This window comes from Dendropsophus ebraccatus, chromosome 3 (assembly GCF_027789765.1).
Source record: "Dendropsophus ebraccatus isolate aDenEbr1 chromosome 3, aDenEbr1.pat, whole genome shotgun sequence".
Taxonomy (NCBI): Eukaryota; Metazoa; Chordata; class Amphibia; order Anura; family Hylidae; genus Dendropsophus; species Dendropsophus ebraccatus.
In genome coordinates, this window is record NC_091456.1 from 66,427,533 (window position 1) to 66,453,721 (window position 26,189).

At 39.9% G+C, this 26,189-nt stretch overlaps 1 protein-coding gene and 1 long non-coding RNA gene across 9 annotated transcripts in view; one reads left to right on the forward strand and one right to left on the reverse strand.

Moving 5' to 3' along the window:
• PTPRD (protein tyrosine phosphatase receptor type D) overlaps positions 1 to 26,189 on the reverse strand; it is a 302,382-nt gene that overhangs the window by 272,671 nt on the left and 3,522 nt on the right. The gene's annotated exons all lie outside the window — the stretch shown is intronic.
• LOC138787138 (uncharacterized) lies at positions 787 to 13,429 on the forward strand. The gene is made up of 4 exons (XR_011362307.1): positions 787 to 905; positions 8,270 to 8,461; positions 11,398 to 11,602; positions 13,273 to 13,429. It is a non-coding gene; the product is annotated as an uncharacterized lncRNA (long non-coding RNA).

A 26,189-nucleotide genomic window follows, 5' to 3' on the forward strand; every position in this document is an offset into this window, starting at 1 on the left:
ACTAGACCTGACCAATACCGCCACACTGTGACTGGATAACACTGCCACACCAGACCTGACCAATACCGCCATACTGTGCTGGATAACACTGTCATACCAGACCTGACCAATACCGCCATACTGTGACTGGGTAACACTGCCACACCAGACCTGACCAATACCGCCATACTGTCACTGGATAACACTGTCATACCACACCTGACCAATACCGCCAAACTGTGACTGGATAACACTGCCATACCACACCTGACCAATACCGCCATACTGTGACTAGATAACACCACTATACCAGACCTGACCAATACCGCCATACTGTGACTGGAGAACACCGCCACACCAGACCTGACCAATACCGCCGTACTGTGACTGGATAACACCGCCATACCAGACATGACCGATACCGACACACTTTACTGAATAACACTGCCATACCAGACCTGACCAATACTGCCATACTGTGACTGGATAACACAGCCACACCAGACCTGACCAATACCGCCATACTGTGACTGGATAACACCGCCATACCAGTCATGACCAATACCGACACACTGTGACTGAATAACACTGCCATACCAGACCTGACCAATACCGCTATACTGTGAATGGAAAACACCGCTATACCAGACCAATACCGCAATACCCCCCTCGAAAAGACACCAGATTTTCTGGCAAGTCTGAACAGGAGGGTACTGCCCCTCTGCAAGGTGCTACCCTACACACCAGACCATGGGTGCCTAATGGTAAATACGACCCTGCAGGTATACAGGACACTGACACTTTATACCCGGGCAGCGCCGGGTTCATTTTCTAGTGTAGACTAAAAACAAACTATTTTAAACTATTCCAAATCAGAAATATGTACTGAAAACAAGGTCCAAACAGCTTACAACTCAATAGACGTGGTAAGTTCATTGGCTAGAAAACATCTCTATAATATCCGTGTGCAGTCTTGGGGTGGGTGAATTCTCTGTCTGTCCCTGGGCTTTTTTCTCTATGAACACTAATTGACCTTATCACATCTTTTGAATTCAAATACCACCTCACTGATAATGACACACAAATGTACTTCTCATCTGTACGGCTGCGATTTGTGCTGACACCATGCCTACTAATAAGTGCATGTGACTTTCTTCTATATCACCCCGGAAGACCTTTTGCCTTCTCACACAAACTATGGTTCTGTTAAAAAAAAAAGTGATGATTATATTGTAAAGGAAAGTTTTTTTTTTTTTTTTTTTTACAAAGCAGCAAGTATTGTAGAATAATCCAAAAAGCGTGGAGTCAACCTTTTGTCTTATAGAGACATTGCAAAATGTTGTGCCCATCTGTAACTACCATGTCTAGAACAGTCTCATAGGAACATATTCATACAGAGAACTCAGATTTGCCATTTCCGTTAAGGGTTTTATCACTGGGAATTCCATCAATTAGGATATGGGGGAGTGGAAAGGTGATAAGCTGTCATCATGGCATGGCCCATTTAAAATATATGAGTAAGCCTCATTTGAAAACTTAAGAACGTTTGTTGTAAGAAGTCCCTTTAGGCTCCCCTGATGGCAACTTGTATTAGGTAAATGAAAAAGGCAAAGTGGCTGACATCCATCAACACATTTCCGCTCTTCAGCTTCCATTCTCAGATAGGACATCAGGAGACAATCTTAAGAAACTATATCTTCCACATTATCCTGTTGCTTTATGTGGATTGACTAGTATTATAGTAAAAATCCAGTTTGGCTAGACTGTAGAACATAATATACCTGCATACTGTCTGACCAAGACAGCTGTTATTGAACTAACTGCACATGCTTTATATGGTACGTCAACAAGACTTGGCAAGCTACAATGTGGTTTTCCAATCAAAAAAAAAACCTAGATAAGTTTCCTCTGCCTATTGGCTTGTTAGATTTTCTTCTAAATTCTATTATCCACCATCAGGGCTTGTAATTTAATACCCAGATGGATAAAACTGAGCAATGTTTTTCTCTCAGTCTGTAACCTTGTTAGCCTTGTCAGCTCTTTCAATAAATTAAATGGCAAACTCTGATTAGGTAGATTCCACTTCAGGAAAGTGAGATCTGGGCGGAATCTTTACAATACAGCTTCATCGTAGCGAGACAGACCCATTTTTCAAAAGCACAAAATGTATGTATTATACCCACCGACACCCACAACTTTACAACTATACATTGTCAAAAAACAATTATAGGTAAAGGGCAATTACAAATATTGCATTCACCGTTCGGTTTACAGTTGCTGAGCAGCCACTATTTAGGCGATTTATATTCATAGGACACCCTAATGCTTATTGAAATACAGATGCAAATCAGTAAAATCATACAAATTCAATATAATATTGTGCCATGCTGGCAAAGACCTGAACAAGCTGCAGTTCACAGCAGTATCACTGGGTGGAAAAACACATAGATGCATGAAGCATACACAATCTCTCAAAATCATGTTGTTGTTGTTTTTCTAATCTAGTCGTCTCTGGACACATATATTGGGTATATTAAAACAGACCTGTCCGTATCTTTTTGCAGACTAAGGGTACAAACCCACACACCATATACACAGCAGATACGCAGCAAATACGCAGCAGATTTGTTGGTACAGATTTGATGCTGTGTTCAGTTATTTAGATATAATCTGCTGCGTTTTTGCTGCGTATTTGCTGCGTGTTTGCTGCGTATTTGCTGCGTATCGCAGCAGTAAATACGCTGCTTATACGGTGTGTGGGTTTATACCCTAAAGTAACATTCAGGCTCCAGGCTTCAGTCATGCAGGTTTTTGGAGTTGGTTAGAAAAGAAGTGGCTGAATGTTGCTTGGCTTTTGTATCTTAGAGGAACACCCTATGGGCTTCATCTCCTAATTTGCATAACACTTCTAAAGCTTGTATCTCTGCACTGGAACAACAGATTTAAATCAGAGTTACATCTCCTGATTCAGGGTTGGAAGCCCTATTCTACACAAAAAGCTGCTGACAGGTCCACTTTAAGTCATGAGGAAAGGTAAGGAAGGACCATCTGTATGAAATTATTTAGGCACAAGGTGGCAAACATCTGGGGTATACGGTTACATCTTGCAAAAAACTTTTTCAACCTTAATGTAAGTATCAACCCAGTCTTAAACATAATTAAGGATTTCCAAGCTACAGTACAAAGGGCAGCATCGCTAAATCAAGAAGACAAACAATTTGATGTAAAAACGGTGAAACTTTACGGCATTTTCGACACAACCTTGTGCAAAATGCAGACGCATCATTATGCTGTCCTGCTCTATTCTCTGTGTAGAAAAGGATGTCTCCATATAAAACCTATCAGAGCGCTCCCTTTGTTATTTATAGTGATTTCCTTCAACAAAGCTGTCTCTACATTCTTGTCACTATTGTCCTTCCCTATATTTTACTCAATTTAGTTTGCTTTTGTTGCAACCTTTACTGTGTTTTTTTTACAAAATAAACCTGTAATTTTACTACCAATCACCCATCCACCTACAGTGAATTTTGATGTGTTGCTCTGGAGCAAGCCTTGATGTTCCCTTCTCCTTTTATATGTCCTACATCAATTTCCTGAGCGGCACCATCAGAAGACATCTCATCCTGCCTATTCAGAAAGCTTACAAACAATTTATTACTCTGAACAATATGGGAGCGATGATGAATGGATTCCAGCGCTGACTTTTCAAAAGTACTTGTAATTCCTTTCTGCAGAAAATGTTATAGTGTATGTGCAAGGCCTAATACAGATTTGTGGAGTGACCATAATATCTCTGAATAGAAGACAGTAAATCTTACACTTTCTACAGCCCTATGCTTCACTTTAGATAGGCACTAGGAGGAGAATGGTACGGATCGTTTTCCGGGATTATACCAGAGCAACAATCTTACTGACTTCAAGAAGATTAACCACTGTACATGGAAAATGGGAAGAATGAAAGTAGTCATTCTGTGACCTGAATCAACTGCTGAAATGGCCATCACTTTCCTGCAATCCGATGATTGTTGTTAGGAAGAAATATACTATGCCATGGTTTGCTTCCAATGCTCGACCTGACCATAAACATTTGACATGAGCATCTCTACCAGTTTTAGCGTGCCAGACCCCTATGAAAAAAGACAGGATTTTTCTTGTTTGACTAATTTTAATATATGCCCTCTCCAGCTATTCTCCCTCCTCTCATAGCAGCATTTAATCTGATCCCTCTGATGTTCTGCCTCAACTCTCAAGATGGATTTTGCAGTATATTGAATGAACTGTGAATTTTCTCTGATATCTTACAGTTTCTTTTATTTGATTGTACTATTAATTTATGCAAAGTTTGTTGAAAGTGTGCCTACTATAGCTCCGTGCACATTGCCTCTTGTGGCATGCATCGAGAGCACGTCCCAGCACATATGCTGATTCATGGACGTTATCCAAAGTATGTTATTCTGGCATATGTTTGGCGTCTATACTTTTTTTTTTACTGTACTGAATAGCACTATACATAAGTTATATGGATTAGCTGCATAAATCCTTCACCACCACTTTTTCACTATCATTGTAGACTGGGGTCCCTAGTGATAATAGGCATCCTGGAGGTCAATTACCATGACTCTAATATTTACTGACTATACAGTAGATTGGATAAATGTTATCAGCTTGACTACCCCGTGACATTATGTAAATGCCTTTAAAGTAATTCAATGATATAAAAAAGGAGAAACAAAGCTGTAGCAGAAAGTATTAAAGATGAATACTAATTCCTAACATAATAGAGGAAACGGCTATAAAGGAGCAGCCATTCCCACTGTGGTTCCCGACTCTTATGTGAATGCCTCTATCAGAATGACATGTTTTTGTAACACTGATTTTGCACTTAGTACCTTGTCTATACAATTATTGCTTTATTTAGATCATGGAAGTCAACACAGGCGCGCAGAATAAGCTCCAGTGGTTTTAATGATAAGATTGCTGTCCAAATCAATAAACACTATAAAGCATATTATTTAGCGCATTATTATTTTAAATGGCGATTAAACATGTCTCTGGGAATTGAACTAATCACCGAGAAATGTATAAATTACTGGAAAAATGCACTTCTCTGCAATCTCAAGACTATTATTTTAAATGGATCACATTCGAGTACATTTAGCCATGGCGTAATTGGGTTTAACTGTGTGTTCATTTAAATTTTGCTTTTATAAAGAGTAGTGAGGACTAAACCCCAGAATAAATCTACAGATAATAAATTAAATGTGGCGTGCTTTAGAAAACGGTAAGAAAATAAACCATTAAAAAAAAAAAAAATTAACATCTGAGACGAGAAATGCGTACACAAGGTATACAGGTGTCACAAGTCAGGCAAACGTAATGACAATTAATGATGGGAAGTACACCACGCCGCTCTAATGCCATCTAAACCAAGGCACACATCCTCATTTTCTACTTCTTGGCTACTGGCGCTGCTACAGAAATCACACAGCAGAGATGGAAATTCTGGAAATGTAGAGCAGACATATGACTGATAAATTTAATTTAATGCCATGAATTGTCGTATAGTGAAATGAGAGACAGAGGTAAACAGGCAAGACAGACATGCTGACAGATGACTGGGAGATGAAAGCGTTTATAGCAGCATTACACAGAGCTGAAGGAATACACAACAATCACTGAAACACGCTCAGCAGTCGCTAGCTTTCTTTTAGGCGTACAAAAAACTCTAAACAGAAAAAAAAGGTATCTCACTTTACTTACAGCCGATCAGCGTTTTATTTTCATGATGTTTTAGCTTTTCAGCAAACAATAGCGGTGACAGTAATGGAACCGGTGACAAATACTATAAAACATACCAATAGAGAGCCATCCAAATGGGAGCAAAGACTTAGTAACTCAATAATTACCATCATAAGGGTGTACCACACAGGTAATTGCGTGCTCGCTGCAGCCATCAAGCATGCACATAAAGGTAAATCAAAAGTTTTTTGTTACAGACAATTCACATATTTTCAGCCTAAAGTTCTTACTAGTGGCTGGAGGGTCAGTTTAGTGTTTGATGGCATTAGATTTTATGTCAGACATTTTACCGAGCCAGAAAGAGAACACTGTGTGGCATGGACAGGTGCACAAAGTACACTACTTTTCATCAGGCAAAAAAAAAAACATCTGATCTATGTGAACACATATACAATACCCTTGACAGCTACGTAAGTAGGCACTAGTACACATTAACTTTAGGGCATCTGTATAATCCTCTTGACAGCCAAACAAGTAGATACTAGTACACATCAGAGCTAAAAAAGAAGCATGCCTCTGCCAAGTGGCTGACAGGGCTGACAAATAAGAAAGGCATATGTGCCCAGCGACTATCCTGTCTGTAGGAGGCTCTGCAGTCTGGATGTGCCCAATTCTGCCACATTACGGGGGCATCTCCTGGTAAATTACTTCTTTCCTGGTAACATGTTTCCTTTAAATATAGTCTAGATACTAGACCATTGCATATTACTTTAAATAACATATTCATCAATGGTTTCTTGGCTTCGGTCAAAGAAGCAATGTTGTAATCATATCACAAGTAACATTATTGATCCGTCGGACATAAATTCCGTAGATTAGATCTGAGGAGCATTCATAGGAGCTGAGACTCTCGCTCAAGAGTGGGAACATCACAGTGCTCAATGTGCTAATTCCATGAACTGATGTATGTACAGTAACACAGTTATGGCAGAATGTACAAGTGATTGATGACAGAATTACTGTACTCTGCCGTATACACCAAGGTAAAGTAAGGATATGGAACATCACTGTAAGCAATGCAGATTAAGTTTCTTAGCAAGGGCAAACTGTTCTTCACAAAATAAAATGCAAACATATATAAAGTAACAAAGAGATCTCACCTATATCTATTAGCACAGAATGAATTAAAACATACCATAGATATTGTGCACATAGTTCAAAGCTATCAGAGGAGAATGTAGTTCTTAAAATAGAACAATAGAACTAGGATTGGTTTTAAATCAAATACATTGGCCACGCCACGCCAATTTGACACAGGGCGGCAGGTTTAAAAGTTGTTTTTTAGGACAATAACTGCATCACCTGCCGAACAGACCCCAGGACAGATCTTGGAGTAAAAGCAGATATCTCACGGTACAAGCGGTTTTGGGGGGGTCAGATTGTGAGTACAGAGTCGCTTTAAAATGTAGCTTCCCAACAAATACTTACTATACAGCCATAGTTAGATTTTGGTTAAGAGCTAATAGGACAACGTTGTGTAGATGGTGCGGGATACAGATGTCTATAGTACATTTCAAGATTCACTAAATGTATGTATTTCAGATGTGCAAAGCAAGCAATGTTATACAAATAATGTATACACTTCAATAGATATTCTTTAGTGTTAAATTAGTATGTTTTCCATACATGCAGGTGAATGACACAATGACACAACAACCTTATCAATTCTGCTTTATTGAAAATCCACCGTACATGGAATGCATAGGTAAATCTCTACAAGATGTTTGCAGGTCATAACCTGCACGGATTTACTTGTAAGAAGGATTGTAGAATAATGATGTCAGTGGATATCAATCAATAGTATATTAATTATTCTACTCACAAGAAAAGTCATAAAAATAGTACTAAATATAGCCTGTCTAAATAAATGATGAGATGTGCCTATAGCATTCCTCCACGATTAGGTATTACATGCTCAACCCAAAGCTATTAGCTTCAAAAAAAGAGAAAAGACATCTCCTAAGTTTATAGAGCACAAATATTAGCTCAGCCTAGTAAGTGCAAAGCCGTGGCAGATGTACATTGTCTTCTTAAAGGGGGTGTAAAGTGTTTTATTAACAAAGCAATAAGCTGCTGATCCCCGACAATGTTGTTCTGACTGTGCCCAGTCCCTTCTGCTTACCACTTACTGGTCTCCATTGGGATGAATATAGAAACATAGAAGATTGTCAATAGAAAAAGACCACTGGGTCCATCTAATCTGCCCTTTTAGTATTTCCCTTCCTATTATCTTAGAATAAATATATGTTTATCCCAGGAAGGTTTACATTCTGTTACTGCAGTTTCACAAACCACTTATAACTCTTTCAGTAAAGTAATATTTTCTCAGGTGGCTTCAGATCTTTACCCTAACTAACCTCTCATTGTGTCCTCTTGTTCTTGAGGTTTTTTTTTTTCCTTTTCTAAAAACACTTTTCTGCTGAAACTTATTTAGTCCTTCAACATGTTTAAAGGTTTTGATTATGTCTCCCCTTTCCCTTCTTTCCTCCAGACTACAGATTCAAATCCTCAAGTCTTTCCTGATGATCAAAAAGACGCAAATCTGATTACACACGGATGCTGTTGGAATATTCTATACAGAGACCAGAAAGGGGCAAGCAGCGAGGACTGGGCATGTGAATTGAATGTGACCTCTATGAGAAAGGCAAAACATCATTTGTAAACCCCGATCCCCAAGGAGTATGTCAGTATTTCTAAGGTTATATTACTATGGTATGCATTAAGCATCACAAGGTGACCTTTGTATGTATCCTCAAATCAAGACTTGTTAAAGACGGGGGGGGGGGGGGTCTTGAAGATTAGAGCTGAAAGATACTGTTCTACCCCCTTAGAAGTGTTATCCAGGATTTAAAAAAAACATGGCTGCCATCTTCCATAAAACATAAAGACTCTTGTCTCTAGTTTGGGTGTGGTTTTGCAATTAAAGTGAATGTACCACCAGGCACATCACGTAAGATTTTTACATCAATAGACTGGTGCTGAGGCGGGTATGCCGGTGCTGTGCCCCTTTTTTTTTTAATCATGGCCCAGTTCCCGCACACGACGCCAGTCTATTCCCTGTCACCGGCCCGGCCTAAAGCATTGGAGGCAGGCCCACCAGTTCCCAGTGTGACGTTTTGCCTCCCCTCTGTGACACAGCTGCAGTGCTTCGGCTGGGCCGTGACCGGGAACAGACCAGCACCGTACCCAGGCGGAGGTTCCAAAAAAGGACCGCGACACCGGCATCCCCGTCCCAGCGCCAATCTACTAATGTAAAAATCTGATGGTATAAGCTCCATTAATTTCAGATGGAAGTTTAAAACCTTACCCAAACTGGAAACAACAGTTATGCTGTTTTAAAGTCTGGATAACCCCTTTAACGTGCAGTTTAATTCATGCAATGTTTCAAGTGATAGCATAAGGTAAGTTTTGCCACATGACTGCTAAACACCTAATTGAAAAATTTGATTTTTTTTTTTTTAATGGCTACCCCACACATACATGTTGCAGTAGTCAATGTTGTCAACAGGTGACAGATGGTCCTCCAGTGCCAGTGGGGGCTCCCTCTTTAATGAGACAGATAAACTGTGCACATGGTTTATGTATTAGAAGAAATAATTTGATGTTTATCGTTTGTTTCCATTTTACATTCATCACTTTACTATGATTTTCCAGCCAAATAGCTGTTACATACATTCTTCAAAAAAGTCATCAGAAAATAATCTAATTTCGTCAACACCCTGGAAATTTTTCATCTATGACAATGTAAAATGTATATTTGCAGATTAAACTAAAACTACAATTTTTTTTTACAAACAAAACTCGTGGAACAAGACAATTTGTATACTCTGTGTTAAAATGACATTCTAAGAAAAAAGCCTTTCAGATGAGTCTTATTCCATCCTTTTAATGCTTTTCTAACAGAGGAAAATGGCTATAGGTTAAAATTTGCTTGTATCCATTTCCTTCTCTCCTTACGTCCGGCAAAATAATTCAGAGACTGTGACAGATAACAGGCAGTAATGAAAATTGCTCCCAATCTTCATTGCGCCTTAATGTGAACTGGATCCAGACAGCAGTTGTACAATATAAACAAGCTATAAGCTAAGCATAAGAAAATAGCTTCTAAGCATAACCAAGAATCCATTGATGAAAATGTTATGTAAAGTGATGTGCATTGATCCAGTAATCCCCAAAGCTTCCAGACCATCTTTAATTTACCTTAACACAGAAGAGTATTGTAAGCGAGGAAGAAAATCTCCAAAGACTCTGACAAACACTTACTGTAGGAGGCAGCCTATTTTGTAGTCATATAAGCAGAACAAAAAGATGTCAAGACATAGGACCACTGGCAGATGGAGCTGCTAGAAATAGCACTGAGAGAAGAATACAAAGGCTTTTCATACAGTAGAACTTGTTCCTTAGCGTCTGCCTGACACCAGAGTTTACATTGGGAAAACTGTGCGGTATATGACCAGTATATTTTACAGGGCAAGAAATACTGGTTGAAATAGGCAAAGCTTATCAGAAAGCTGAATAAAAATGACATCTCTAAATAAATACTGATACAGAGTAATGATAACCATAGATTAGGTATACAGCGTAATGATAAGATCACATAGATAATGTATACAGTGTAATGATAAGATCACATAGATAAGGTATACAGCGTAATGATAACATCCCACAGATAAGGTATACAGCGTAATGATAACATCCCATAGATTAGGTATACAGTGTAATGATAACATCCCACAGATAAGGTATACAGCGTAATGATAACATCCCATAGATTAGGTATACAGTGTAATGATAACATCCCATACATAAGGAATACAGCGTAATGATAAGATCACATAGATAGGGGATACAGCGTAATGATAAGATCACATAGATAAGGAATACAGCGTAATGATAAGATCACATAGATAGGGGATACAGCGTAATGATAAGATCACATAGATAAGGAATAAATAAAACCTCTAATATTTAAAGTGATACTGTCACCTCCTTACTCTATGTGCAGTTCTCCGCACCATCCACAGCAAGTAAAGCATATACGGAGTAGCAGCGGAAAAACTTTTGCTTTCACATTTGATATATACCTGTATAAAACTTGAATATATCTTATTTCTGCTCTAAAATCACTTAAATTAATCATTGGCAGAGTCACCTAGGTGGAGCTTCATGGTGATTGGGCCTTCCCTCCCCTGGGAAGAGGGGACACAAATGCAGTTAAGCCCCACCTAGGTGACACTGTCCACTGCACAGTACCGCCCATAGAATAAGTAGGGTGACAGTATCACTTTAAGTTGTCTTCTACTGATACCCACAAAAGTTTTTACTACCAGCTAGTTGACATCAAATAGTCTCTTGGCAGCTTGGCTAGTCATAATTGACCCTCATATCCTTGGCAACCCATTTCACAACGCAAGTGAACATATCATAGAAACACAGGCACAGCAGAAATAGACTAAATGGTCCATCTACTCTGACTTTATTATTTGTTCTCTTATTATCTTAATATTTTCTTAATAGTATCTTAATACTTTCTTTCTTATTATTTCTAATATTTATTATTATAGAATAAATCTATGTTTATCCCAGGCAGGTTTACATCCAGTTAATTTAACTTTGCAGAATATAGATGTGCCATTCATCGTTGGCGAAAGTCCATATTGGCTGTATCCCTCAATAGTTGTGGTGAGGAGAAATTATGCAAGGAACCCACTGAAATCTATGAGAATCTATGCTATCAATTCATTTCTAGAATGTGCTGGAAAACCAAGTATAGCAATTGAACCCACTACAATCAATCGGAGTTATATTAGCTATTCTTCTAAAGGTAATGGAAGAAGGCCTTATCTTGACCTAACCTTTAGGTTGCCTCTTTACTGCATGGAAGAATTGATTTATACAGAATTCATTGTGTATACATACAATGCTGAGGTAATATGTAACTACTATGATTATTATAATTATTATTATTAGTAAGTAGCAGTAGTAGTAGTAGTTGGAGAGCTGCTCAACTAGGGACCTGTTCACATCACGTTATTTGTTTCTATTTAATGCTCATTCTGGGAAAGCTGACAACATTAATGCTAAATGAGTCCATTGCCTTAGATTGCGTAGTATGGCGAAAGAGTACCACAGATACATTACAAAAAGCTAGCCATGTATCCAGTAAATGTATTCCATACTAGGGTATGGGTGATAGACAGCAGAGGGTAGCCTCACATATCTGCCACGTATTTTCCACTCTACGTTTATTTTCCACATTGGATAAATGACCTGTCACTTATTGCCACATATTTAAAATACACACCTAAAAAAAATAGGCACATAGGGGGAGATTTATCAAACATTGTGTAAAGTGAAACTGGCTCAGTTGCCCCTAGCAACCAATCAGATTCTAACTTTCATTCCTCACAAACTCTTTGGAAAATGAAAGGTGGAATCTGATTGGTTGCTAGGGGCAACTGAACCAGTTTCACTTTACACCATGTTTGATAAATATCCTCCATAGTTCAAAGTGTGAACTATGGCCCATATTGACTAAAAGACAATGAAACATACTATATGTATATATGATGCATAATACATAAATATGCACAATATGAGTGATACAGTAGGAACAAGGCCTAACTTACACATCAGATGTCTAGGCTGGTGTATATGCTAAATGTAATCAAAAACATGATGTGATCTGGGCCTTAAGCTACTTATAACTGAAGTGGATGTTGTCTTATTATGAGGCACTGACCTCCTCCTCCTCCTCCCATTGTCCTTGCTATACAATGGAAGAAATGTTTTACCACTTAGCACCACTTTGGTTAAACCCTCAAACTAAGATGATTTCTCTTCTCCAGCAGGAGCGTGACTCACTTTGCTGGATGAAATGTGAAATATTTTCAACAGATCCTTTTTTTGTCTGTTTTCTCTTGGGCTACGAAGTACTACCATATGTCTGTCATTTGTGTTCTTCCTACTGCTCAAAATCTGTTCGACAGTCATCATTATACCGTACAAGCAAAAATTCTCCTTTTGAATAAATACTAAAAGATTGCTTTAAATTAAGCCCATTTAGTCATCTAAATAATACTATGTAAGCTGTCTAAGGCGAGTGCCAACTTTCTTCAGATATTCCTGTAATGCTGACTAAACAGGGCTTCTATTAAATGACATTTTTTTTTTCTTCCCTCTAATGAACAGAATGAATTATTTTGACCACACGGTGACATTTTTATCTGGTAATTGAATTTTTGGCAGACTGTCATACCACCTTTTTGTCCCTTTGAAATAAGTGGATGATGTTAAGATGAATTTAGGTGCAGCGATGATTCTCGCTATGTAGAGCCAACAACATTCCTAAATGTGTGCTATAAAATCTATGGCACAACAGGCTGCATGGCCATAACTCATACGACGCCTGCTCTGAAATAGGGGACAATGCACCAAACTATTCAGATATATCAGCCATGTCCTACCCTGCTTTATGCTTCTGTTCCATTTCAGAGTCAAAGCCCTTGCTATCGTAATTTTTCGGCATGATTATAGTCAGCATCTCATGTCAGACTGAAGAGGCCCGAGATTACTAGCGCTGCCAGACCCTCGTTCTCTCACAGTCCTCCCCTGCCAAGGGAAATTTTACTAAATGTGCCATCCAATACTGAAGGAGGAATAAAATGATATTAAAGCAGGTCTCCTTATAGTATTACTTGACTCGCCCGCATAACCATCTGTTTCTATACAGCTTACCCACACATGGATGTAACTTCGTCAAGCAACTAGAAGGCTGGAAAGCTGAAACAGTCCCTAAAGAGTAATACTCATTGAATTACATCATTTTGCTGTTCATAAAGGGATAGGATAGAAGTGAAATACAGTATACCCTCAACTAACACTATAAAACTGAACTCTAAAAATTATACTTAAAGGGGTTGGCTACTTTTTAGTAAAATAGGTCAGTACAAAGTATTAGTAAGTGTACTCACTGTATATACTGACAGCAGCCCCCTGTGTACCTCATAGAGCTAAAATCAGACTCCCCTTCACCAGGCTGGGCTGCCCTGCTCTGTTTTGTTTCAGTCCACAAAATGGCTGACATGGAGGAGCATGTGACCATGACCTGTCCACTGTGTTCTCCATAGACATATACAGGCTCATTGGTGGACACTGGGGGGCGGGGCCTGGTCATATGCTCCTCCATGTAAACACCACAGAGCAGGGCAGCCCAGGATGGAGGAGGGGAGTCTGATATTAGCTCTATGAGGTACACAGGAAGCTGCTGTCAGTATATACAGTGAGTACACTTACTAATACTGTACACTGAGCAATTTTACTATAAAGTGGCCAACCCCTTTAAGGCCCTATTACACAAAATGATTATCACCTGTATTCAGCCGATAATCGTCTTGTGTAATAGAAGACAACGGTCAGCCGACATGAACGATGTCAGCTGATCGTTGTCTGTTGTTTGTCTTTCAACATGTTGAAAGACAAACAACAGAGATAGCAACAATCTGCTGCCGCCTAACCGTGGAGTACGGGTGGCGGCAGCAGACAGCCGCTATCTTCTATGGGCTGCCCAGGCGATCACCCGGGCACCCGTCTGCCCCGCAGCCGCCCCTGCACTTACCTGCTTGCTGCCATGTGTAATAGCACTGGCAGCATGCAGGGAATGAGAAGTAAGCGAGCGTTGACAGGGCTCATTTGCTCTTCTACATCGCCCCGTGAAAAAGGGGCTTTGAAGAAGCATGACTAGGTCATGTGCCCTCATGACTAGGTCACCTTATTGCCCAATTGATTTGAAAATATAATATTATTTTTAAACTTTTCACGCAGTTCACAGATAGGGTAATGTTCCACAAGTACACCCACTGTAACACTGTCTATCATCATGGTCAAGTGGTAGGAACAGTCAACTTGTGTGGATACTCATACCGATACTTAAGCCACTACTTATTCTGACCTTGAGAGTCAAGTGGGCGGTCCTTCTCAGTGATTGGTTGCTAACTGATGAGCTCCTCCTCCTCTGTAACATACTGCCCACAGATTGGACTGGATTTTTAATGGTCAGACCCCAGCATTTTTTTTTTTACTTTTAAAAAAGAGTTAGCATGTAGTTCTGTATGTGAAACATACATGAGTGTGGGATTCCCGCTGTTTGTGACACAATTAAATAAATATTTTCTCATAACTCTCTGCAGAAAAGTGCACATTCACATAGCTGGCTAGAGTGGCAGATGGTTATTGGTGCCATGCTGGGTTTTTTCTTCACAATGCACTAGGCTTGGAATTCAAGTCTCTACATTCCAAATTCCCTGATAATGTATGCAAGTCATTTAGGCAACAATAGTGTTTGATTGCTGACTTTAGAATTAGAATTACTGAAAAGTGAAGATCTCTAACCATATAATTTCATGATATTAGCAGGCATACACAGTAAATTTGCACAAAATGTAGAAAACCAAAGGCTCATTTAATTGTAAAGACGGTGAGTGCGTTGTTGTTTTTTCTTTCTTTTCTTTTTTTCTTCCTTTAGGAAACATTAACACTTTTGATGAACCCTCCAGCTGTGACCGCCACTTATTGTTATTACTATTGTTATTTACACAGTATCATATCTCCATCTCCAGGACTTACGGTGACTGACCACCGTGAGTTATCCTAGGTTAAGTGGTGTGCAGGAAATAGTGATCAGCTATGCTGGGATAAGCTAGATGATAACTATTCTTTCCCCCTATTCAAGTAAGTTCCAAAATTTCCTATCTATGCATCCCTACCACTACTAAAGGGGAATGCATACAGCATTCATTCCAGTCTGACACAGTGCTCTCTGCTGCCACCTCTGTCCATGGCAGGAACTGTACAGAGCAGTAGCAAGTTCCCACAGAAACATCTCCTGCTTTCGGCAGTTCTTACATGGACAGAGGTGGCAGCAAAGAGCACCGGAAAGAATACTCCACTTCCTGCAGGACATACAGCAGATGATAAGTACTGGTAGACTTGAGATTTTTAAACAGAAGTAATTTACTAAATTTCTGACACCAGCTGATCTGAAAAGTACCCCCTTAATTTCTACCTATGATGGTTAGGGCAACCAACAGCTGCACAGTCTTCTTAAAGTAATTGAAAACACAGTCAAAGCACTTTTACTTTGGAATTTCTAGTGTTTTTTTTAATAATCAGTGAGGCACAATGAAAGATATGCGGCTATCTCTGTACCTTGTTAATGTGGTCATTTAAGGAAATTACCTTTCAATCACTCCAATTAGTCACAATGACATTAAACTGCAAAGAATAAAACTCACTATATAACAATTCTCAAAGACATTTATAAAACGGACAATTTGTGTGAAAATACAACTGCACAAAATGAGGATTCAGGGAAATGCTTTTTACAAGTATCTCTCGGATATAACTCAGGGCTATGCCAGTTCTGACTCATGCGGCTCCAGGGTGGTGTTTCCCAACATTATTAGCTTGGGGGAACTCTTTAAAATTGTTTTCACTTCTCAACTCCCATCCCTACCATGTAGAGATATGGTGTAGGAAAGGAAGTACCATTCTATTATTCTATAATTTGTTCTGTTGCAAAGTATTCATCTATAAGCAGCCTGGGTTTGCCATCCTGGCTGAGAAAGTCATAGCTCTTGCTGCTGACCCTTGACCAAGCTCCATGGGATCCCAATGACCCCGGTTTGATTGCAGCTTTAATTGAATGATATCTGGCAAGGCTGTATGTTCCACTGACTTCACTATGTGTGGGCTAACATTCATAGGCAGCAGTGAGCAGGAAAACAACTATTCCAATCTACCATGAAGCCTCTGGATTGCGTTTACAAAAATGGTCCTCAACACGGACAGAAGAAGATGGCCAATACACAAGGAAAATCTCAAGGAACTTGTGACATTGTTACATTAGGTAGTTAAATGTACCACACCAATGGGGTTAAGCAGCTAGGCCACACTAAATATCAGCTATTAGATGTAAAGGAACCATTGCATAAGAAAGCCAAGGGTCACATCTTGTAAGGACACTACAAATACATGCACTGGAGCCCAGCGCATTTACTGGCGATCCAGAAAAGGTATAAAAAAAACTGTGCAGAAAACGTATAAAAAATACTGACCCATTTCGGACATGACTGTTCTTGTTGACAGCATTACAGGACTGTTATCACGCGGCTCTAAAGGCAAGCATTCTTTTTGTTGGTTTGATCTCTAGTACAGATCTCAAGATTACAATGAATGTCTAGAAATTTTTAAGGGCAGCCTGTGCAGTTAAAGTCCCCATACACTTGACCCTCCCCCCATCCAACCCCACATGGCTATTCCAACTCCACATGATGTGGGGAAGAAAAGGTTTTGGGTATGTTGGAGTTCAATTACCCAACCAGTTTTTTTGGCCCACTTAAGCTGTCTGGCAGTGGCTTACCTCCCCAGTCCCCATTAACATCACACAAATGTTCATGTACATAAAGTAAGCAACAGAGATGGCTTTTGGCCAAACATTTAGCCAATATCTATTGGAGGTATATGGGTATGATCTAGGTAAAGTTTGCTGAAACTACAGTGTCTATTTAAAGGGAAACAATCAGCCCGATTGGGCTGATATGGTTCCCAGCTGCACAGTATAGAGCTACTGTGCAGCTCCCAGGGGCCATCAGCCGTGTCTACAGTGGTAGCTTTACATCGGGGGAAAATAAATTTTATTCCAGCATGCGAGGTCAGGAAAGAGGTGGCAACTAGTCATCTGGGAAGAGAGCCATCTGTGACAAGTCAGGGCACTCTGCCTGTTGGCCTGCGCTGTGGGAATGATTGACAGGCAGAGAGCTGTGATTAGTCACAGACGGCTCTCTGCACAGATGACTAGTTGCCGCCCCTCTCCCAGCCTCCAGGGCCCAAACAAAACACAGATGTAAAGCAACCGCTGCAGACGTGGCTAGTAGCCTTGGGGACCAGCACAATAGATCCATACTGTGCTGCTGGGAACCACATCAGCACACCTGTGCTGACTGGTTCCCTCGAAGCCCACTGCAAGCAATGCTAGTCTAGTAAAGATGTTTGTGAACATGCAGCTTTGTAAATGATCAATTTCTAAACTTTTTCAAACTCAAACTTTTTCTAGTGGAGCCTCACCCAACAGACCAAGGCAATGCCTGGGCCTCACCAGACTGACTAAGAGGTTGCCAGGGCCTCACTATCTGTGTTAAAAGTCCATTTAAAAGCTGAAAATAATGCTAGGGCTACCTTTTACCCATCTCCCAAGCTCTATATACTAATATGTTAAGTACAAAATAAATGAATAATGTTGCTAAAATTGAGATTTCTGCAAACAGCAAAAGGACTGTGCAGATCATAGTTACTTTGTGAAAACCCCAGCTCCCCAGCTGGGCCTCACCAACAACCAGGGAGCGCCTCACTGGTGAGGCCCGCCTCACACTTTGAGAAGCACTGATCTATTTTATATGGTGAACAGAGATAAGAACATGACTCTCATAACGTTTGCCAAGCAAGTCATAAACTTTTATGTGACAACTGCTAGGTCTTTCCCTACACAAAAATAACACAACGATATCAGGAATGGAAAAATCCTTAGAGCAAATTGTCTCCAGAAATCTGCTTGTGGCTCCTGAGTCCTGGCATTGTTGGTTGTCTTCTTCTGTGTAGGCATCTAGTGGTGTATATAGGCCTAGCCTGAGCATTATATTTCCCAGTCCTGGCTAATTGCTAAAGCATTGTTTCTTTATGCTACTAGAATGGTACGCCATTTAACATTTGGTGGTATAGAAGTCTTTTTGTTCATTCAGATAGTTCCTTTCCTGATTCATTGCAAATTTAATCAAATGAAAAGCTTCCATTTTCAGCGTAGAAGCAATTCTTTTTTTTTTCTTAACAATTCATGGTATTTGAAAAGTCGCCCTTCTTTATTCACACGAGTCTGTTTGTTCCTGGTCCATTAATTAAATACCTTCTGGCTTTGCATAAAAGAGGATCTCCTTAGAAACTGCAGTATCATGCACTTAAGTGGCACACAAGTCCTGCTTGGTTCACTCCTAATGCCATGTAAGGTAATATTTAAAGACGCAGGAAGCATGGGTAAAGCAGGTTTTAACAGAAGCGCACATAAATCACGCCAGCTTGGGTGAGGGGGATGTGCATGTTTCTACTGGCACTATTTCATTACAATTACACTCCAGTAAGTTTGTATCTTGCCATTGCCACTTAGACCAAATATTTCCCTTATCTTGACTTCAGCGAATATTATCTTTACACCATCCAGACCTGGGAGCTGATTCACAGCTTTTGTGTCACCGTCTCAATAACAAGCGAGATAAAGGAGAAAGAGATGTTCTGACTATTGTTTAACTACATCATGGAACGTGCGTTGCACTTAATATGCTGGAGAGGGAAAATAAATCACAGACTGTATTTATTAATTGTGGAAGGACCATCATTTATATAGTCTCACTAACACTATGACAGTTCTGGAGGGTCTGGAGGGCTGCCAGGGGAGCTACACATAGATATATGGCTGAGAGGGCTTTGGTCTGTCAGACACTCCTGCAACTGCTGTACATTACCTACAGCAACTAGATCAATGGCATGTAACTTTCCTATAATATATATATATATATATATATATATATATATATATATATATATATATATATCTCACATGAACACTAAATGAACATTACCTATGTAAAATACTGGAAATTTGGCATACACCAGCTGTTTTCATTGTCCAATAAAACTTTCACCTATTTTTTTCGGAGTTCACAGAAGACACACATCTCCAGCCAATGATTTTTACTCTTTTATAACATTCTGTATTCACTTAGGGGGAGATATATCAAAGGGGGTAAAATTTAAAGTAAAGAGGAGCTGTGATTGGTTGCTGTGACCAGTTTGCACCAGTCTAAATTTTACACCCTTTGATAAATCTCCCCCTCAGTTTTTTGTCTTCTTTTCACGGATGCTGATTTCCTAACAAATGGAAAGTTAAAAGGTAGAGTCTTAGGGCTCGTTCACACAGAGCAAAAGCAGCTGAATTTCTGCGCTGAATCACCGCTGAAATTTCAGCCGTTAAAATAGGTGCAGAGCTAATTTCCATTGTGTTGACTGGAAATTCTGCTCTGCAGTTCACACGGTGGAATTTCCACACTGAACTAATCCGCTTTCCACCAGAAGAATGAACATGTTCATTCTTCTGCTAGCGGAAGCCTATACAAATCAATGGGGCTCTGATTTTCTGTTTCAGCGCGTAATACAAGCGTAATACAAGCGGAAATTACGCGCTGAATCAGCGCGGAAATGGGGAAAAAAGGGGGGGGGGGGGGGAGGATTCTAGTATATATTCTGGTATAGTCTAGTTTACTCGCCAAATACTCGCTGAATTTCAGCGCTGAATGCATGCGGATTCAGCGCGGATTCCTCGAGTATTCCGCGCTGAATTTGTCAAGAGCTGATTACGAGCTGAACACTTTCCTAGCGGAATACGCAGGGATTCTGCTTACATTCTGCTTATATTCTGCTCGGAATTCAGCGTCAGTTGATTTCAGGCGGAAATATTTCCTCGCGTAATCCGCCCCTTTTGCTCTGTGTGAACGTAGCCTAATTGTGTAGTCACCCATTCTCATAGTAACTAAGGGGGAGATTTATCAAACATGGTGTAAAGTAAAACTGGCTCAGTCGCCCCCGGCAACCAATCAGATTCCACCTTTCATTTTCCAAAGAGTCTGTGAGGAATGAAAAGTGGAATCTGATTGGTTGCTAGGGGCAACTGAGCCAGTGTCACTTTACACCATGTTTGATAAATCTCCCCTGTTGTGTTTAAAGTGTTTTTACTATAGGCACTATTCTCACATGTAGAAAACTGCATACAGGCGAAGGCAAGCCTCCATTTGTTCACTAATAGCTCCATAATGTAATTCTGGCAACATTAAGTGGATATTGGTGAAAGTATGGGGGGGATTAGGCCACATGCGTTTCTCGACATGTGGGAAAGAAGCCTAATTGATGTCTGAAATTGAATAAAATAATAAAAGGTGTAATACTCATGTTACCATTCCCCTGCCAGTGCCACTCCCTGGCCAATCATACCCTTGTCCCCGCCATCTCAACGTGTGACAGCTCTAGTCAATCACTGCCAGTAAACTTCTGCAGCAGTCACGTGATGATGTGACATGTCAATGTCGGGGACTAGTAAACAAAGACCAGTGGGGGACCAGGGAAGCGTTTGCATTGGTGGCAGTAAGTGATTTGCACAGGTTATTTTATACCATTGTCTGCTGGTTGTTATATATAGGAGAACCACTTTAAGAGCATGTTGGCCCATGGATTTTCTCACTGGAAAAAATACATTGCAGACTCAAGCACAAATCTGAGGCACACCCTCAAATCCCTGCCACAAATCAGAATGCTGCGCAATCCGTCAAGAAGGGATATGACGTTTCTGTTTTTCTGTGATACAGATTTCACATAAAAAAAATCTGTATCTGTATCATATGAACAATATAACAATATGGTCAATATAAAGTCAAAGAAAGTAATAGGATGGCGATTGTGATTTTTTTTTTTTTTTAATATAAAGTCTTAGTGCCGGTAGCAGAGGTGATACTAGCTTGTATTAAGTATAGGTTGTGCTCCTGCTGGCAGAGGGACAAGAAGCAGCAAATTCCAACCTTCCATTAGTAGCACTGACCTCATAGCAAACTCCACCACTGGCTAAAGGCACTGAACATCCATTACGACTCCCAAAACATTAGCTTTTGGGCAAGGACAGCTGCAGTGAACTTTGTAAGATACACACACTTTTTTTTTTTTCTTGTAAATTATATAAAAGAAACTTTGAGGCTCTTTGTCCTGTGAATTATCCTCTGTGGACTGTGGCTTCAGTTTAATGTGGCTTGGTGTTTCCTTCATCGTACGAATTAGAGCCAAGACTGTGATGCAGAACATTTTTTCCCCTGACTGCTCATTCTTGAACTCTGCGTCTTGCCAAAATCATCCCTCATGCTTTAACCAGAAACCTAAAATATTTTGTTAACGTTTTTTCCCCCTGATCCATATCAGGTCTTTATAGACTGAACAGGAAAAGTACATTTGGAGAAGTTTAGTAGGTTACCGTCACTGAATTAACTAGACACTTAAAGTGATTTAGGGCAGCCACACATGGCTGATCCTCTTGTCTCTGACACACTCAACCTTTTCCTAAAAAGCAAACCATGTGCATAGTGATCATGGGGACAGCAACTGGGGATTTCCATATTGAATTTAAAGGTGCCCTTACACAATAAACTTGGCAACAGTGGACAATTCCAAACAAACTGATTGTACATTAAATTAAATTCAGCTACAATCATTTTAGCCTTTCCGATGATAGGCTGCCATAGTGTGTAAGGAAGTTGACTGCATTTGGAAATTTTGTCCAATAGTTGGATGAAATATCTTTCCATGAACCCATGTTCCCAGAATGTGTATTCATCCTGCATCCAGCTTTACCGATGATGTATGATCAGTCTGAACAACTGCTATGGTCAATCTGGACTGAAGCTTTTTCTAATAAACAACTGTTCACCAGGTGACTATTCATTCAATGGTTTTTATTCACTGACCTCTTTGTAATGTATATGGCCACCTTAAGGGGTCACCTGTTAAACTTTAGCGAGAGCTATTGATGAATGTGTACATCCATATTTGACACGTGTTCAAATATTTCCAGCCCAATCCCCCACAAGGCATAGTCTCTAGGAGCTGATTTTACACAGGAGCACAATTCCAATATGGCCACAATGTACATGTTAATTCCAATGGTTGAGGTGGGTGTAATGACTGGAGTCATGGAATATCTGTACCACCAATAGTGATGAAGGTCTACTACTGGCCTGGCTTGCTAGCGGCAGAGGGCAAGGTGCAGCTGGAGACAGGTAGGCAAGCAGGCTGGCACAAAGCAGGACTCACGTCTGGAGCTGGGATAGCAGTCACAGGCAGAAACCACGGGCAGGAGTCACAGGAGAGCCGGGATCACAGGGGAGGAAGCATGCAGAGACTCCAACAGGGAATGTCAGGGCAGGTGCAGCTTTATAGGGAGGTGATTGACGGACCTTTTGGGTGAAAGCACTGCAGGAGACAGGCGAAGCCCGCTGTTACAGTGGGGCTGCCCAAAAGCACTGCCCCTGCTTATTCTGTAAAGGTATCAAAGAGAAGGGCAGTAAAAAACAAGCTTTACAAATCCAACAGCCCACAGGAGTATAAATCTTACTTTTAACCTTATGATCACATAGGGTACATGAAACCACAGAATCATACTTATTTTTATGCACAAATATGTCTGGACTGTATTAGGCCTACAGGCTAAGACAATATTGTACGGACATTTTAGGAAACAAAAAATTAATAATGGCAGAAGAAAACAACAGAAATGACAACTTCTACTAGATAATATGGAGAAACGTATTCCAGCTACAGCCTGGATGTACACAACTATATTAAGCTGTTTTAAAAGCCATATTGACCATGAAACTGCTGAAGAGTCATGCAAACAGAGCAGCATTCTATGACTACAGAGCGGTTTTGTGAAGCCTAAGAATACATTTGGATAGATAATTAAGTCAATGGGAGAAAAGATATGAGCGAGTATAATTATACTGCGAGGGTCATAGAGGCCGTCTGATCTTATTCCCTGGATAAACCAAAGTTAAAATGAATGAACGTGGATTTCCACTCACTAAGTCTAAATAATTGGCATTGTGCTGAAAGGGGTAGAGGTAAAGCTGTACAGACACACAGGCAAAGCAATGTCAATGGGATCAGAACAGGCTGGCAGGCTCAGGGAGAGCAAATTCTCTGCATTCCATTTGTGAGAAGTCTGGCCTGGAACATGCCTATGTCTCATTCATATAGGTCTTCCCTAGTAAAGATGATACACTGACACAAAACACATGAGTCAACAACTACGAAACAAATAAACCATCCACAGAACTGCTGTGCATCAGAAAACTAGGGGAGCAAGCACAAAATGTGGACTTGTCAAAAAAAGAATTATACCAGCAATATTTCTATGTGTCGGAAGCGGAGGTCACCCATTAGAGTGCCAGTTTCATTGCCCTACCTACCTACATATCACTGTAATGTGACCCTGAATTACCAACTGCCTAGAACACTGGGATATTTTCTGCAATGCTACTTGCGTACTATATGCCGATGCAGTGAAAAGAGGGACATTTTCAGATGATTCTAGTTATTTTTTTCCTGCTTAAATCAGTTTTAATATTTGAAATTTTTTTTTTGCAATGATGTTTAAATATGACACATAAAAAAAAATCAAGAAAATAAAAAGAAACCACTGGGAGGGAATGTAAGAGCTTACAGCAATGATTTCTCCTGATGCATTTTCCAGGTTTTTTTTTTTACTTTTTAATTAGTACAAGTGGGACCACTGTATATTGCTTCTAATGATGGAAAAGAAAGGACTATGGATATGTGGCACGTTCATAGAAAAAGATGTCTACGCTGACACACACAACTGTTACAGTACACGACTATGTAAGCATTTGTTTTACAATTCTAAGTAGAGGAAAATATAACATCCGTAGCAGATTCACCAATAGTCACAGATATATCAGTAGACAATATGTGATATTTATATATATATGACCCCGCATATATATGATCACACAGACTGGGCACAGCAGATTCCAGTTCTGCCAGTTCTGTAGTAATATGGAATCAAAGCTTGACACAATGCAAAGTATATGAACATTTGCATCCATGTAAAAAAATATCTGATGAAATAAAGAATGACATCTTCTCAACCTAAATAAAAGGATTAGGACCCACATTGTTATTAAAACATGCATGTAGAACAGGCGCTGGGTGTCTCATTATACGACGACTACAGTATGTCACAGATCTGTGGACAGTGTGATATGATCCAGCGTGACATCTACGCTGGAGGGTATCTGGATAAGTGAAAATGCTTATCTAGAAAAGAAATAAATTGTGTGTAATGTAAGATAAAGGGTGCCAGGATCTCTGTAAAAATAGGTTTTACGGTGGCATCCATAATTTATCTGCGTCCTCTGAAATTGCCAAGTTTGTATTAGCCTCCTATCAATAGCCTGCAATTCAAGTGTCTTTTTGAAGGGAATCCAATATGTAAATGCCTACGTCTAAATACTTTTACAAATAGCATGTCTTGGCAGTTTAAAAAAAAAAAAAAACAACAAAAGGAACCATGTAAGCATAGTTGACCTCATTGCCTAATGTCTATCAAACCCGCCATGCTTGGTCGATTCTGAATTTGTGAAACTGACACTCAAAAAGTGTGCGGTGCATCTTCGATTTGTGTCTCTCCATTGCTGACCACACTCCTGCTGAGGAGCCGGCCTGTTTATTCCAGCAAAAAAAAAAAAAAAAAACGCCTGGCCTCTTAGACAGCTCATCTCAGTTTAGCATCAATCTGTGTCTTTAGCTATTGTTTTGTTTGCATTATTGTCTGGAGTCAATAAAGCTGACTTCCGTTAACTCTATCCAGGGAGTAGCCAAAGTGCTGGCATCTTCCTACAGGAGCCCCTTAGCAAGAGATCTAGGAACTAGAGATGGCAAGGCACGCCGACTGCAAAAGCTTCCTCTGAAATACTAAACCTCACCACAAGGACTTAGACAGAAGGGTCCATTGCTCTGGCTTTGTTGTACAACATCCATGTATGCTGAATGGCTTAGCATATGCTTAGCAGTTGTATTTACTGCACAAGTGTAGTTTCTACAGGCCCCTAGTGGCTTCACATACAGCAGCAGGGACAAGGAAATCCCACTCCCATCATTAGGTTAAGCAGTCCTTAGCATGTTGAGGCTCACAAACATGGCTGGGGGTGTATTGTGGAGTCAACAATAGGGATACTGCTGGATATTCAGATAGATAAACACATAGAAATAAATAGATATGGGGGGGGGGGAGCGAGAAGATAGATAGATAGATAGATAGATAGATAGATAGGAGAGAAGATATACAGATGACAAAGAGGGAGGGAGATAGATAGATAGATAGATAGATAGATAGATAGATAGATAGATAGATAGGAGAGAAGATATACAGATGACAAAGAGGGAGGGAGATAGATAGATAGATAGATAGATAGATAGATAGATAGATAGATAGATAGAATTATGGAAAGAGTAAGGAAGGAAGGATGGATTATGGAAGGAAGGAAGGAAGGAAGGAAGGAAGGCTAGATAGATAATTATGCGAGAGGTCTATTTCTTATATGTTAGCTCAGCTGGTTGTTATAAAACCTGGATATAACACATAAATACACCAGATTTGCTGCTGTCTTATTGATACAAGGCCTGTTTCCGAGCCCATCTTCTTTATTGTTCTTTATCCCACAGATGACCTACCCCAGGATTTCTATCTTATGTAA